This window comes from Hemiscyllium ocellatum, chromosome 29 (assembly GCF_020745735.1).
Source record: "Hemiscyllium ocellatum isolate sHemOce1 chromosome 29, sHemOce1.pat.X.cur, whole genome shotgun sequence".
NCBI lineage: Eukaryota > Metazoa > Chordata > Chondrichthyes > Orectolobiformes > Hemiscylliidae > Hemiscyllium > Hemiscyllium ocellatum.
In genome coordinates this window covers 26,983,266-27,000,689 of record NC_083429.1, presented here as the reverse complement: position 1 = coordinate 27,000,689, position 17,424 = coordinate 26,983,266, and positions in this window count along the sequence as shown.

The window sequence follows — 17,424 nt, the reverse complement described above, 5'->3', positions numbered from 1 at the left end:
AGGACACCGGTTAGCAGTGATCCAGAGCCGGGATACTGGTGAGCAGTGATCCGGACAGGGAACACTGGCAAGCAGTGATCCGGAGCAGGGACACCGGTGAGCAGTGATCCGGAGAGGAAACACCAGCGAGTAGTGATCCGGAGCCGGGTTACTAGCGATGTGTTCTGGAGAGGGAACACCGGTGTGCAATGATCCGGAGCAGGGATACTGGTGAGCAGTGATCCGGAGAAGGGATACTTGTGAGCAGTGATCCAGAGGGGTGATTCTAGTGAGCAGTGATCCGGAGCGGAGATACTGGCGAGCAGTGATCCGGAGCGGGGATACTAGTGAGCAGTGATCCAGAGGGGTGATTCTAGTGAGCAGTGATCCGGAGCGGGGATACTGGTGAGCAGTGATCCGGAGCGTGGAAGCTGGTGAGTAGTGATCCGGAGCGGGGGTAGTAGAGAACAGTGATCCGGAGCGGGGATACTGGTGAGCAGTGATCCGGAGCGGGAATACTTGTCAGAAATGATCCGGAAAGGGAACGCCGGTGAGCAGTGATCTGGAGAGGGAACGCCGGTGAGCTGTGATCCGGAGCAGGGTTACTGTCGAGCAGTGAACCGGAGAGGGAACAACAGTGAGCAGTGATCCGGAGCGGGGACACCGGTGTGCAGTGGTCCGGACCATGAATATTGTTGAGCAGTGATCTGTAGCGGTGATACTGGTGAGCAGTGATCCGGAGCGGTGATACTAGTGAGCAGGCATCCGGAGGGGGGATACTGGTGAGCAGTGATACGGAGCGCGGATGCTGGCGAGCAGTGATCCGGATCGAAGATACTAGTGAGCTGTGATCCGTAGCGGGGATACTAGTGAGCAGTGATCCGGAGCGGTGATACTAGTGAGCAGTGATCCGGAGCGGGGATACTGGCGAGCAGTGATCCGGAGTGGGGATACTACTGAGCAGTGATCCATTGAGGGAAAACCGGTGACCAGTGATCCGGAGGCAGGAACACCAGTGAGCTGTAATACGTAGAGGGAACACCGGCGAGCAGTGATTCGGAGCGGGAACACCAGTGAGCAGTGATCCTGAGTGGCAACACTGGTGAGCAGTGATCTGAAGCAGTAACACCGGTGAGCAGTGATCCGGAGCGGGGATACTGGCGAGCAATGATCCGGAGCAGGGATGCTGGTGAGCACTGATCCGGAACGGGAATACTTGTGAGCAATGATCCGGAAAGGGAAAACGGTGAGCAGTGATCCAGAGAGGGAACACCGGTGAGCAGTGACCCGGAGCAGGGATACTGGCGAGCAGTGAACCGGTGAGGGAAAAACAGTGAGCAATGATCCGGAGTGGGGACACCGGAGTGCAGTGATCCGGAGCATGGATATTGTTGAGCATTGATCCGGAGCGGTGATACTAGTGAGCAGGGATCTGGAGCGGGGATACTGGAGAACAGTGATCCGGAGCGGGGATACTGGAGAGCATTGATCTGGAGCTGTGATACTAGCGAGCAATGATACGGAGCAGGGATACTAGTGAGCAGTGATCCGGAGCAGGGATATCTCTGAGCAGTGATCCGGAGCAGGGATACTGGCAAGCAGTGTTCCGGAGTGGAGCCACTGGTGTGCAGTGATTCGGAGCATGGATTCTGGTGAGCAGTGATCCGGAGCGGGGATGCTAGTGAGCAGTGATACTGGAGAGCAATGATACGGTGCAGGGATACTAGTGAGCAGTGATCCGGAGCAGGGATACTTGCAAGCAGTGATCCGGAGCGGTGATACTAGTGAGCAGTGATCCGGAGCAGTGATACTGGTGAGCAGTGATCCGGAGCGGGGATACTGGAGAGCATTGATCCGGATGCGGTGATACAGAAGAGCAATGATACGGAGCAGGGATACTAGTGAGCAGTGATCCGGATCAGGCATACTGGCAAGCAGTGATCCGGAGCGGTGATACTGGTGAGCAGTGATCCGGAATGGGGATACTGATGAGCAGTGATCCGGAGCGGGGATACTGGAGAGCATTGATCCGGAGTGGTGATACTGAAGAGCAATGATCCAGAGCGGTGATACTGGTGAGCAGTGATCCGGAATGGGGATACTGGTGAGCAGTGATCCAAAGCGGGGACACCGGTGTGCAGTGATCCGGAGTGGGGATACTGGTGAGCAGTGATATGGAGCGGGGAATCTGGTGAGCAGTGATCCAGAGCGGGGATACTAGTGAGCAGTGATCCGGAGTGGTGATACTGGCGAGCAGTGATCCGGATCGGGGATACTGGCGAGCAATGATCCAGAGCAGGGATACTGGTGAGCAGTGATCTGGATCATGGGAGCACTGGTGAGCAGTGATCTGGAACGGGGACACTGCCGAGCAGTGGTCCGGAGAGGAAACACTAGTGAGCAGTGATCAGGAGAGGGAACACTGGAGAGCAGTGATCTTGAGTGGGAACACCGGCAAGCAGTGATCCGGAGTGGGAACACCGGCGAGCAGTGATTCGGAGCGGGAACACCAGTGAGCAGTGATCCTGAGTGGCAACACTGGTGAGCAGTGATCTGAAGCAGTAACACCGGTGAGCAGTGATCCGGAGCGGGGATACTGGCGAGCAATGATCCGGAGCAGGGATGCTGGTGAGCACTGATCCGGAACGGGAATACTTGTGAGCAATGATCCGGAAAGGGAAAACGGTGAGCAGTGATCCAGAGAGGGAACACCGGTGAGCAGTGACCCGGAGCAGGGATACTGGCGAGCAGTGAACCGGTGAGGGAAAAACAGTGAGCAATGATCCGGAGCGGGGACACCGGAGTGCAGTGATCCGGAGCATGGATATTGTTGAGCATTGATCCGGAGCGGTGATACTAGTGAGCAGGGATCTGGAGCGGGGATACTGGAGAACAGTGATCCGGAGCGGGGATACTGGAGAGCATTGATCTGGAGCTGTGATACTAGCGAGCAATGATACGGAGCAGGGATACTAGTGAGCAGTGATCCGGAGCAGGGATATCTCTGAGCAGTGATCCGGAGCAGGGATACTGGCAAGCAGTGTTCCGGAGTGGAGCCACTGGTGTGCAGTGATTCGGAGCATGGATTCTGGTGAGCAGTGATCCGGAGCGGGGATGCTAGTGAGCAGTGATACTGGAGAGCAATGATACGGTGCAGGGATACTAGTGAGCAGTGATCCGGAGCAGGGATACTTGCAAGCAGTGATCCGGAGCGGTGATACTAGTGAGCAGTGATCCGGAGCAGGGATACTTGCAAGCAGTGATCCGGAGCGGTGATACTAGTGAGCAGTGATCCGGAGCAGTGATACTGGTGAGCAGTGATCCGGAGTGGGGATACTGGAGAGCATTGATCCGGATGCGGTGATACAGAAGAGCAATGATACGGAGCAGGGATACTAGTGAGCAGTGATCCGGATCAGGCATACTGGCAAGCAGTGATCCGGAGCGGTGATACTGGTGAGCAGTGATCCGGAATGGGGATACTGATGAGCAGTGATCCGGAGCGGGGATACTGGAGAGCATTGATCCGGAGTGGTGATACTGAAGAGCAATGATCCAGAGCGGTGATACTGGTGAGCAGTGATCCGGAATGGGGATACTGGTGAGCAGTGATCCAAAGCGGGGACACCGGTGTGCAGTGATCCGGAGTGGGGATACTGGTGAGCAGTGATATGGAGCGGGGAATCTGGTGAGCAGTGATCCAGAGCGGGGATACTAGTGAGCAGTGATCCGGAGTGGTGATACTGGCGAGCAGTGATCCGGATCGGGGATACTGGCGAGCAATGATCCAGAGCAGGGATACTGGTGAGCAGTGATCTGGATCATGGGAGCACTGGTGAGCAGTGATCCGGAACGGGGACACTGCCGAGCAGTGGTCCGGAGAGGAAACACTAGTGAGCAGTGATCAGGAGAGGGAACACTGGAGAGCAGTGATCTTGAGTGGGAACACCGGCAAGCAGTGATCCGGAGTGGGAACACCGGCGAGCAGTGATATGGAGTGGGAACACCGGTGAGCCGTGATCCAGAGCGTGGATACTGGCGATGTGTTCTGGAAAGGGAACACCGGTGTGCAATGATCCGGAGCAGGGATACTGATGAGCAGTGTTCCGGAGCGGAAACACCAGTGAGCAGTGATCCAGAGAGGGAACACCGGTGAGCAGTGATCCGGAACGGGAACACTGCCGAGCAGTGATCCGGAGAGGAAACACTAGCGAGCAGTGATCATGAGAGGGAACACTGGAGAGCAGTGATCCGGAGTGGGAACACCGCCGAACAGTGATCCGGAGCAGGGATACTGGCGAGCAGTGATCCGGAGCGGGGACACCGGTGTGCAGTGATCCGGATCATGGATACTGGCGAGCAGTGATCCAGAGATGGAACACCGGTGTACAGTGATCCGGAGATGGAACACAAGTGAGCAGTGATCCAGAGATGGAACACAAGTGAGCAATTATCCGGAGTGGGGATACTGGCGAAATGTTCCAGAGAGCGGACACCGCCGAGCAGTGATCAGGAGTGGGGCCTCTGCTGAGCAGTGATCCGGAGAGGGAACACTAGTGAGCAGTGATCAGGAGAGGGAACACTGGAGAGCAGTGATCCGGAGTGGGAACACCGGCAAGCAGTGATCCGGAGTGGGAACACCGGCAATCAGTGATACGGGGTGTGAACACCGGTGAGCCGTGTTCCAGAGTGGGGACACCAGCGAGCAGTGATCCAGAGCGAGATACTGGCGATGTGTTCTGGAAAGGGAACACCGGTGCGCAATGATCCGGAGCAGGCATACTGATGAGCAGTGATCCAGAGACGGAATACCGGTGAGCAGTGTTCCGGAGCGGAAACACCGGTGAGCAGTGATCCAGAGAGGGAACACCGGTGAGCAGTGATCCGGAACGGGAACACTGCCGAGCAGTGATCCGGAGAGGAAACACTAGCGAGCAGTGACCATGAAAGGGAACACTGGAGAGCAGTGATCCGGAGTGGGAACACCGCCGAACAGTGATCCGGAGCAGGGATACTGGCGAGCAGTGATCCGGAGCGGGGACACCGGTGTGCAGTGATCCGGAGATGGAACACAAGTGAGCAGTGATCCGGAGATGGAACACAAGTGAGCAATTATCCGGAGTGGGGATACTGGCGAAAAGTTCCAGAGAGCGGACACCGCCGAGCAGTGGTCAGGAGTGGGGCCTCTGCCGAACAGTGATCCGGAGAGGGAACACCGGTGCGCCGTGATCCGGAGCAGGGACACCATTTAGCAATGATCCGGACAGGGAACACTGGCAAGCAGTGATCCGGAGCAGGGGCACCGGTGAGCAGTGATCCAGAGAGGGAATACCAGCGAGCAGTGATCCAGAGCGGGGATACTGGCGATGTGTTCAGAAGAGGGAACACCGGTGTGCAACGATCCGGAGCAGGGATACTGGTGAGCAGTGATCCGGAGCGGGGATACTTGTGAGCAGTGATCGGAGTGGGGATACTTGTGAGCAGTGATCCGGAGCAGTGATTCTGGCGAGCAGTGATCCGGATCGGGGATACTGGCGAGCAATGATCCAGAGCAGGGATACTGGTGAGCAGTGATCTGGAACAGGGATTCTGGTGAGCAGTGATCTGGAACGGGGTTACTGGAGAGCAGTGATCCGAAGCGGGGATACTAGTGAGCAGTGATCCGGAGCGGTGATGCTGGTTTGCAGTGATCCGGAGTGGGGATACTAGTGAGCAGTGATCCGGAGCGGGGTTACTGGAGAGCATTGATTCAGATCTCAGATACTGGCGAGCAATGATACGGAGCAGGGATACTAGTGAGCTGTGATCCGGAGCAGGGATACTGGTGAGCAGTGATCCGGAGCATGGATACTGGTTTGCAGTGATCCGGAGTGGGGACACCGGTGTGCAGTGATCCGGAGCGTGGATTCTGGTGAGCAGTGATCTGGAGCGGGGATACTAGAGAGCAGTGATCCGGAATGGAGATACTGGTGAGCAGTGATCCGGAGCGGGGATACTTGTGAGAAGTGATCCGGAGTGGGGATACTTGTGATGCGGAGAGGGAACACCGGTGTGCAGTGATCCGGAGATGGAACACAAGTGAGCAGTTATCCGGAGCGGGGATAGTGGCGAAATGTTCCAGAGAGCGGACACCGCCGAGCAGTGATCCGGAGCAGGGATACTGCCGAGCAGTGATCCGGAGAGGGAACACCGGCGAGCAGTGATCCGGAGAGGGAACACCGGCGAGCAGTGATCCGGACAGGGAACACCGGTGAGCAGTGATCCGGAGAGGGAACACTGGCGAGCAGTGATCCAGAGCGGGGATACTGGCGATGTGTTCTGGAAAGGGAACACCGGTGTGCAATGATCCTGAGCAGGGATACTCGTGAGCAGTGATCCAGAGAGGGAACACCGGTGAGCAGTGATCCTGAGCGGGGAAACCATTTAGCAGTGATCCGGACAGGGAACACTGGCAAGCAGTGATCCGGAGCAGGGACACCGGTGAGCAGTGATCCGGAGAGGGAACACCAGCGAGCAGTGATCCAGAGCGGGGTTACTGGCGATGTGTTCAGGAGAGGGAACACCGGTGTGCAATGATCCAGAACAGGGATACTGGTGAGCAGTGATCCGGAGAAGGGATACTAGTGAGCAGTGATCCGGAGCGGTGATACTAGTGAGCTGTGATCCGGAGCGGGGATACTGGAGAGCATTGATCCGGATCGGGGATACTGGCGAGCAATGATCCAGAGCAGGGATACTGGTGAGCAGTGATCTGGAACAGGGAATCTGGTGAGCAGTGATCTGGAACGGGGTTACTGGAGAGCAGTGATCCGAAGCTTGGATACTAGTGAGCAGTGATCCGGAGCGGTGATGCTGGTTTGCAGTGATCCGGAGTGGGGATACTAGTGAGCAGTGATCCGGAGCGGGGATACTGGAGAGCATTGATTCGGATCTCAGATACTGGCGAGCAATGATACGGAGCAGGGATACTAGTGAGCTGTGATCCGGAGCAGGGATGCTGGTGAGCAGTGATCCGGAGCATGGATACTGGCAAGCAGTGATGCGGAGTGGGGACACCGGTGTGCAGTGATCCGGAGCGTGGATTCTGGTGAGCAGTGATCTGGAGTGGGGATACTAGAGAGCAGTGATCCGGAATGGAGATACTGGTGAGCAGTGACCCGGAGTGGGGATACTTGTGAGCAGTGATCCGGAGTGGGGATACTTGTGAGCAGTGATCCGGAGCAGTGACTCTGGCGAGCAGTGATCCGGATCGGGGATACTGGCGAGCAATGATCCAGAGCAGGGATACTGGTGAGCAGTGATCTGGAACAGGGATTCTGGTGAGCAGTGATCTGGAACGGGGTTACTGGAGAGCAGTGATCCGGAGCAGTGACTCTGGCGAGCAGTGATCCGGATCGGGGATACTGGCGAGCAATGATCCAGAGCAGGGATACTGGTGAGCAGTGATCTGGAACAGGGATTCTGGTGAGCAGTGATCTGGAACGGGGTTACTGGAGAGCAGTGATCCGAAGCGGGGATACTGGTGAGCAGAGATCCGGAGCGGGGATACTAGTGAGCAGGGATCTGGAGTGGTGATACTGGTTTGCAGTGATCCGGAGTGGGGATACTGGTGAGCAATGATACGGAGCGGGGATTCTGGTGAGCAGTGATATGGAACAGGGATACTGGTGAGCAGTGATCTGGAACGGGGTTACTGGAGAGCAGTGATCCGGAGCAGGGATACTGGTGAGCAGTGATCCAGAGCGGTGATACTGGCGAGCAGTGATCTGGAGCGAGGATACTGGCGATCAATGATCTGGAGCAAGGATACTGGCGAGCACTGATCCGAAGCGGGAATACTTGTGAGCAATGATCCGGAAAAGGAACACCGCTGAGCAGTGATCCGGAGAGGGAACGCTGTTGAGCAGTGATCCGGAGCAGGGATACTGGCGAGCAGTGATGCGGAGAGGGAACACCGGTGTGCAGTGATCCGGAGATGGAACACCGGCGAGCAGTGATCCGGACAGAGAACACCGGCGAGCAGTGATCTGGAGAGGAAACACTGGTGAGCAGTGATCCGGAGCGGAGATACTAGTGAGCAGTGATCCGGAGCGGTGATACTAGTGAGCTGTGATCCGGAGCGGAGATACTAGTGAGCAGTGATCCGGAGCGGTGATACTAGTGAGCTGTGATCCGGAGCGGGGATACTGGAGAGCATTGATCCGGATCGGGGATACTGGCGAGCAATGATCCAGAGCAGGGATACTGGTGAGCAGTGATCTGGAACAGGGATTCTGATGAGCAGTGATCTGGAACGGGGTTACTGGAGAGCAGTGATCCGAAGCTTGGATACTAGTGAGCAGTGATCCGGAGCGGGGATACTGGAGAGCATTGATTCGGATCTCAGATACTGGCGATCAATGATACGGAGCAGGGATACTAGTGAGCTGTGATCCAGAGCAGGGATACCGGTGAGCAGTGATCCGGAGCATGGATACTGGCAAGCAGTGATCCGGAGTGGGGACACCGGTATGCAGTGATCCGGAGCGTGGATTCTGGTGAGCAGTGATCTGGAGCGGGGATACTAGAGAGCAGTGATCCGGAATGGAGATACTGGTGAGCAGTGATCCGGAGCGGGGATACTTGTGAGCAGTGATCCGGAGTGGGGATACTGGTGAGCAGTGATCCGGAGCCGTGACTCTGGCGAGCAGTGATCCGGATCGGGGATACTGGCGAGCAATGATCCAGAGCAGGGATACTGGTGAGCAGTGATCTGGAACAGGGATTCTGGTGAGCAGTGATCTGGAACGGGGTTACTGGAGAGCAGTGATCCGGAGCAGTGACTCTGGCGAGCAGTGATCCGGATCGGGGATACTGGCGAGCAATGATCCAGTGCAGGGATACTGGTGAGCAGTGATCTGGAACAGGGATTCTGGTGAGCAGTGATCTGGAACGGGGTTACTGGAGAGCAGTGATCCGAAGCGGGGATACTGGTGAGCAGAGATCCGGAGCGGGGATACTAGTGAGCAGTGATCTGGAGCGGTGATACTGGTTTGCAGTGATCCGGAGTGGGGATACTGGTGAGCAGTGATACGGAGCGGGGATTCTGGTGAGCAGTGATATGGAACAGGGATACTGGTGAGCAGTGATCTGGAGCGAGGATACTGGCGATCAATGATCTGGAGCAAGGATACTGGCGAGCACTGATCCGAAGCGGGAATACTTGTGAGCAATGATCCGGAAAAGGAACACCGGTGAGCAGTGATCCGGAGAGGGAACACTGTTGAGCAGTGATCCGGAGCAGGGATACTGGCGAGCAGTGATCCGGAGATGGAACACAAGTGAGCAGTGATCCGGAGATGGAACACAAGTGAGCAGTTATCCGGAGCGGGGATAGTGGCGAAATGTTCCAGAGAGCGGACACCGCCGAGCAGTGATCAGGAGTGGGGCCTCTGTCGAACAGTGATCCGGAGAGGGAACAACGGCGAGCAGTGATCCGGAGCGTGGATTCTGGTGAGCAGTGATCTGGAGCGGGGATACTAGAGAGCAGTGATCCGGAATGGAGATACTGGTGAGCGGTGATCCGGAGCGGGGATACTTGTGAGCAGTGATCCGGAGTGGGGATACTTGTGAGCAGTGATCCGGAGCAGGGACACTGGTGAGCAGTGATCCGGAGAGGGAACACCAGGGAGCAGTGATCCGGAGCAGTGTTACTGGCGATGTTTTCTGGAGGGGGAACACCAGTATGCAATGATCCGGAGCAGGGATACTGGTGAGCAGTGATCCGGAGCTGGGATACTGGAGAGCATTGATCTGGAGTGGGGATACTGCCAAGCAGTGATCCGGAGCTGGGATACTGGAGAGCATTGATCTGGAGTGGGGATACTGGCGAGCAGTGATCCGGAGTGGGGACACCGAAGAGTAGTGATCCGGAGGGGGGGGATACTGGTGTGCAGTGATCCAGAGCGAGGATACTGGTGAGCAGTGATCCAGAGTGGGGATACTGGTGAGCAATGATCCGGAGCAGGGATACTGGTGAGCACTGATATGGAGTGGGAATACTTGTGAGCAATGATCCAGAGAATGAACACCGGTGAACAGTGATCCGGAGCCAGGATACTGGTGAGCAGTGATCCGGAGAGGGAACACTGGCAGGCAGCGATCCGGAGCAGTGTTACTGGCGATGTGTTCTGGAGGGGGAACACCAGTATGCAATGATCCGGAGCAGGGATACTGGTGAGCAGTGATCCGGAGCTGGGATACTGGAGAGCATTGATCTGGAGCTGGGATGCTGCCGAGTAGTGATCCGGAGCGGGGACGCCGAAGAGTAGTGAGCCGGAGAGGGGGGGATACAGGTGTGCAGTGATCCAGAGCGGGAAAACTGGTGACCAGTGATCCGGAGGCGGGAACACCAGTGAGCTGTGATCCGGAGAGGGAACACCGGCGAGCAGTAATCCAGAGCGGGAACACCGGTGAGCTGTGATCCAGAGAGGAAACACTGGTGAGCAGTGATCCTGTGATGGAATAGTGGGGAGCAGTGATCCGGAGCAGGGATACTGGCGAGCAATGATCCGGAGCAGGGATACTGGTGAGCACTGATCCGGAGCGGGAATACTTGTGAGCAATGATCCGGAGCAGGGATACTGGCGAGCAGGGATCCGGAGAGGGAACACCAGTGAGCAGTGATCCGGAGCGGGGACACTGGTGTGCAGTGATCCGGAGCATGGATACTGGTGAGAGGTGAACTGAAGCGGTGATACTAGTGAGCAGTGATCCAGAGCGGGGATACTGGTGAGCAGTGATCTGGAGCAGGGATAGTAGTGAACAGTGATTCATGAACAAGGATACTGGTGAGCAGTGATCTGGAGCGGGAATACTTGTGAGTAATGATCCGGAAAAGGAACGCCGGTGAGCAGTGATCCGGAGCAGGGATACTGTCGAGCAGTGAACCGGAGAGGGAACAACAGTGAGCAGGGATCCGGAGCGGGGACACCGGTGTGCAGTGATCCGGAGCATGGATATTGTTGAGCAGTGATCTGTAGCAGTGATACTGGTGAGCAGTGATCCGGAGCAGTGATACTAGTGAGCAGTGATCCGGAACGGGGATACTGGCGAGCAGTGATCCGGAGTGGGGATACTACTGAGCAGTGATCCATTGAGGGAAAACCGGTAACCAGTGATCCGGAGGCAGGAACACCAGTGAGCTGTAATACGGAGAGGGAACGCGGGTGAGCAGTGATCTGGAGCGGTAACACTGGTGAGCTGTGATCCTGAGAGGGAATACTGCGGAGCAGTGATCCAGAGCGCGGATACTGTCGAGCTGTGATTCGGAGCGGGGATACTAGTGAGCAGTGATCCAGAGCGGGGATACTGGCGAGCAGTGATCCTGAGCAGGGATACTAGTGAGCTGTGATCCAGAGCGGTGAAACTAGTGAGCAGTGATCCGGAGCGGGGATACCGGTGAGCAGTGATCCAGAGAGGGAACACCGGTGAGCAGTGATCCGGAGCAGGGACACCGGTGAGCAGTGATCCAGAGCCAGGATACTGGTGAGCAGTGATCCGGACAGGGAACACTGGCAAGCAGTGATCCGGAGCAGGGACACCGGTGAGCAGTGATCCGGAGAGGAAACACCAGCGAGCAGTGATCCGTAGCCGGGTTACTAGCGATGTGTTCTGGAGAGGGAACACTAGGGTGCAATGATCCGGAGCAGGGATACTGGTGAGCAGTGATCCGGAGCGCGGATACTGGCGAGCAGTGATCCGGAGCGGGGATACTTGTGAGCAGTGATCCGGAGCAGAGATACTGGCGTGCAGTGATCCGGAGCGAAGATACTAGTGAGCAGTGATCCGGAGCAGTGATTCTAGTGAACAGTGATCCGGAGCGGGGATACTGGTGAGCAGTGATCTGGAGCGTGGATTCTGGTGAGCAGTGATCTGGAGCGGGGATACTAGAGAGCAGTGATCCGGAATGGAGATACTGGTGAGCAGTGATCCGGAGCGGGGATACTTGTGAGCAGTGATCCGGAGTGGGGATACTGGTGAGCAGTGATCCGGAGCCGTGACTCTGGCGAGCAGTGATCCGGATCGGGGATACTGGCGAGCAATGATCCAGAGCAGGGATACTGGTGAGCAGTGATCTGGAACAGGGATTCTGGTGAGCAGTGATCTGGAACGGGGTTACTGGAGAGCAGTGATCCGGAGCAGTGACTCTGGCGAGCAGTGATCCGGATCGGGGATACTGGCGAGCAATGATCCAGTGCAGGGATACTGGTGAGCAGTGATCTGGAACAGGGATTCTGGTGAGCAGTGATCTGGAACGGGGTTACTGGAGAGCAGTGATCCGAAGCGGGGATACTGGTGAGCAGAGATCCGGAGCGGGGATACTAGTGAGCAGTGATCTGGAGCGGTGATACTGGTTTGCAGTGATCCGGAGTGGGGATACTGGTGAGCAGTGATACGGAGCGGGGATTCTGGTGAGCAGTGATATGGAACAGGGATACTGGTGAGCAGTGATCTGGAGCGAGGATACTGGCGATCAATGATCTGGAGCAAGGATACTGGCGAGCACTGATCCGAAGCGGGAATACTTGTGAGCAATGATCCGGAAAAGGAACACCGGTGAGCAGTGATCCGGAGAGGGAACACTGTTGAGCAGTGATCCGGAGCAGGGATACTGGCGAGCAGTGATCCGGAGATGGAACACAAGTGAGCAGTGATCCGGAGATGGAACACAAGTGAGCAGTTATCCGGAGCGGGGATAGTGGCGAAATGTTCCAGAGAGCGGACACCGCCGAGCAGTGATCAGGAGTGGGGCCTCTGTCGAACAGTGATCCGGAGAGGGAACAACGGCGAGCAGTGATCCGGAGCGTGGATTCTGGTGAGCAGTGATCTGGAGCGGGGATACTAGAGAGCAGTGATCCGGAATGGAGATACTGGTGAGCGGTGATCCGGAGCGGGGATACTTGTGAGCAGTGATCCGGAGTGGGGATACTTGTGAGCAGTGATCCGGAGCAGGGACACTGGTGAGCAGTGATCCGGAGAGGGAACACCAGGGAGCAGTGATCCGGAGCAGTGTTACTGGCGATGTTTTCTGGAGGGGGAACACCAGTATGCAATGATCCGGAGCAGGGATACTGGTGAGCAGTGATCCGGAGCTGGGATACTGGAGAGCATTGATCTGGAGTGGGGATACTGCCAAGCAGTGATCCGGAGCTGGGATACTGGAGAGCATTGATCTGGAGTGGGGATACTGGCGAGCAGTGATCCGGAGTGGGGACACCGAAGAGTAGTGATCCGGAGGGGGGGGATACTGGTGTGCAGTGATCCAGAGCGAGGATACTGGTGAGCAGTGATCCAGAGTGGGGATACTGGTGAGCAATGATCCGGAGCAGGGATACTGGTGAGCACTGATATGGAGTGGGAATACTTGTGAGCAATGATCCAGAGAATGAACACCGGTGAACAGTGATCCGGAGCCAGGATACTGGTGAGCAGTGATCCGGAGAGGGAACACTGGCAGGCAGCGATCCGGAGCAGTGTTACTGGCGATGTGTTCTGGAGGGGGAACACCAGTATGCAATGATCCGGAGCAGGGATACTGGTGAGCAGTGATCCGGAGCTGGGATACTGGAGAGCATTGATCTGGAGCTGGGATGCTGCCGAGTAGTGATCCGGAGCGGGGACGCCGAAGAGTAGTGAGCCGGAGAGGGGGGGATACAGGTGTGCAGTGATCCAGAGCGGGAAAACTGGTGACCAGTGATCCGGAGGCGGGAACACCAGTGAGCTGTGATCCGGAGAGGGAACACCGGCGAGCAGTAATCCAGAGCGGGAACACCGGTGAGCTGTGATCCAGAGAGGAAACACTGGTGAGCAGTGATCCTGTGATGGAATAGTGGGGAGCAGTGATCCGGAGCAGGGATACTGGCGAGCAATGATCCGGAGCAGGGATACTGGTGAGCACTGATCCGGAGCGGGAATACTTGTGAGCAATGATCCGGAGCAGGGATACTGGCGAGCAGGGATCCGGAGAGGGAACACCAGTGAGCAGTGATCCGGAGCGGGGACACTGGTGTGCAGTGATCCGGAGCATGGATACTGGTGAGAGGTGAACTGAAGCGGTGATACTAGTGAGCAGTGATCCAGAGCGGGGATACTGGTGAGCAGTGATCTGGAGCAGGGATAGTAGTGAACAGTGATTCATGAACAAGGATACTGGTGAGCAGTGATCTGGAGCGGGAATACTTGTGAGTAATGATCCGGAAAAGGAACGCCGGTGAGCAGTGATCCGGAGCAGGGATACTGTCGAGCAGTGAACCGGAGAGGGAACAACAGTGAGCAGGGATCCGGAGCGGGGACACCGGTGTGCAGTGATCCGGAGCATGGATATTGTTGAGCAGTGATCTGTAGCAGTGATACTGGTGAGCAGTGATCCGGAGCAGTGATACTAGTGAGCAGTGATCCGGAACGGGGATACTGGCGAGCAGTGATCCGGAGTGGGGATACTACTGAGCAGTGATCCATTGAGGGAAAACCGGTAACCAGTGATCCGGAGGCAGGAACACCAGTGAGCTGTAATACGGAGAGGGAACGCGGGTGAGCAGTGATCTGGAGCGGTAACACTGGTGAGCTGTGATCCTGAGAGGGAATACTGCGGAGCAGTGATCCAGAGCGCGGATACTGTCGAGCTGTGATTCGGAGCGGGGATACTAGTGAGCAGTGATCCAGAGCGGGGATACTGGCGAGCAGTGATCCTGAGCAGGGATACTAGTGAGCTGTGATCCAGAGCGGTGAAACTAGTGAGCAGTGATCCGGAGCGGGGATACCGGTGAGCAGTGATCCAGAGAGGGAACACCGGTGAGCAGTGATCCGGAGCAGGGACACCGGTGAGCAGTGATCCAGAGCCAGGATACTGGTGAGCAGTGATCCGGACAGGGAACACTGGCAAGCAGTGATCCGGAGCAGGGACACCGGTGAGCAGTGATCCGGAGAGGAAACACCAGCGAGCAGTGATCCGTAGCCGGGTTACTAGCGATGTGTTCTGGAGAGGGAACACTAGGGTGCAATGATCCGGAGCAGGGATACTGGTGAGCAGTGATCCGGAGCGCGGATACTGGCGAGCAGTGATCCGGAGCGGGGATACTTGTGAGCAGTGATCCGGAGCGGAGATACTGGCGTGCAGTGATCCGGAGCGAAGATACTAGTGAGCAGTGATCCGGAGCAGTGATTCTAGTGAACAGTGATCCGGAGCGGGGATACTGGTGAGCAGTGATCTGGAGCGTGGATGCTGGCGAGCAGTGATAAGGAGCGGGGATACTGGTTAGCAGTGATCCGGAGCGGGGATACTAGTGAACAGTGATCTGGAGCGGAGATACTGGCGAGCAGTGATCCGGAGCGGGGATACTAGTGAGCAGTGATTCAGAGGGGTGATTCTAGTGGGCAGTGATCCGGAGCGGGGATACTGGTGAGCAGTGATCCGGAGCATGGATGCTGGCGAGTAGTGATCCGGAGCAGGGATACTGGCGAGCAATGATCCGGAGCAGGGATACTGGTAAGCACTGATCCGGAGCGGGAATACTTGTGAGCAATGATCCGGAAAGGGAACGCCATTGAGCAGTGATCCGGAGAGGGAACACCGGTGTGCAGTGATCCGGAGCGGGGATACTGGTGAGCAGTGATCCGGAGCAGGGATAATGGTTAGCAGTGATCCGGAGCGGGGATAGTAGTGAACAGTGAACCGGAGTGGGGATACTGGTGAGCAGTGATCCAGAGCGGTGATACTGCTGGGCAGTGATCCGGAGCGGGGATACTGGTGAGCAGTGATCCGGAGCGGGGATACTAGTGAACAGTGATCCGGAGCGGGGATACTGGTGAGCAGTGATCCGGAGCAGGGATACTGGTGAGCACTGATCCAGAGCGGGAATACTTGTGAGCAATGATCCGGAAAGGGAACGCCATTGAGCAGTGATCCGGAGAGGGAACACCGGTGTGCAGTGATCCGGAGCGGGGATACTGGTGAGCAGTGATCCGGAGCAGGGATAATGGTTAGCAGTGATCCGGAGCGGGGATAGTAGTGAACAGTGAACCGGAGTGGGGATACTGGTGAGCAGTGATCCAGAGCGGTGATACTGCTGGGCAGTGATCCGGAGCGGGGATACTGGTGAGCAGTGATCCGGAGCGGGGATACTAGTGAACAGTGATCCGGAGCGGGGATACTGGTGAGCAGTGATCCGGAGCAGGGATACTGGTGAGCACTGATCCAGAGCGGGTATATTTGTGAACAATGATCCGGAGAGGGTACGCCGGTGAGCAGCGATCCGGGGAGGGAACACTGGCGAGCAGTGATCCGGAAATAGAATAGTGGGGAGCAGTGATTCAGAGCGGGGATACTGGTGAGCAATGATCCGGAGCAGGGATACTGGTGAGCACTGATCCGGATCGGGGATACTGGCAAGCAATGATCCGGGGCAGGGATACTGGTGAGCACTGATCCAGAGCGGGAATACTTGTGAGCAATGATCCGGAGAGGGAACGCCGGTGAGCAGCGATCCGGAGAGGGAACACCGGTGAGCAGTGATCCGGAGCGGGGTCACCGGTTAGCAGTGATCCGGAGCCGGGATACTGATGAGCAGTGATCCAGACAGGGAACACTGGCAAGCAGTGATCCGGAGCAGGGACACTGGTGAGCAGTGATCCGGAGAGGGAACACCAGCGAGCAGTGATCCGGAGCAGTGCTACTGGCGATGTGTTCTGGAGGGGGAACACCAGTATGCAACGATCTGGAGCAGGGATACTGGTGAGCAGTGATCCGGAGCTGGGATACTGGAGAGCATTGATCTGGAGCGGGGATACTGCCAAGCAGTGATCCGGAGCGGGGACACCGAAGAGTAGTGATCCAGAGAGGGGGGGATACTGGTGAGCAGTGATCCGGAGGCGGGAACACCAGTGAGCTGTGATCCGGAGGGGGAACACCGGCCAGCTGTGATCCGGAGAGAGAACACCGGTGAGCAGTGATCCTGTGATGGAATACTGGGGAGCAGTGATCCGGAGCGTGGATACTGGCGAGCAATGATCCGGAGCAGGGATACTGGTGAGCACCGATCCGGAGCGGGAATACTTGTGAGCAATGATCCGGAAAGGGAACGCCGGTGAGCAGTGATCCGGAGAGGGAACACCGGTGAGCAGTGATCCAGAGCAAGGACACCGGTTAGCAGTGATCCAGAGCCGGGATACTGGTGAGCAGTGATCCGGACAGGGAACACTGGCAAGCAGTGATCCGGAGCAGGGACACCGGTGAGCAGTGATCCGGAGAGGAAACACCAGCGAGTAGTGATCCGGAGCCGGGTTACTAGCGATGTGTTCTGGAGAGGGAACACCGGTGTGCAATGATCCGGAGCAGGGATACTGGTGAGCAGTGATCCGGAGAAGGGATACTTGTGAGCAGTGATCCAGAGGGGTGATTCTAGTGAG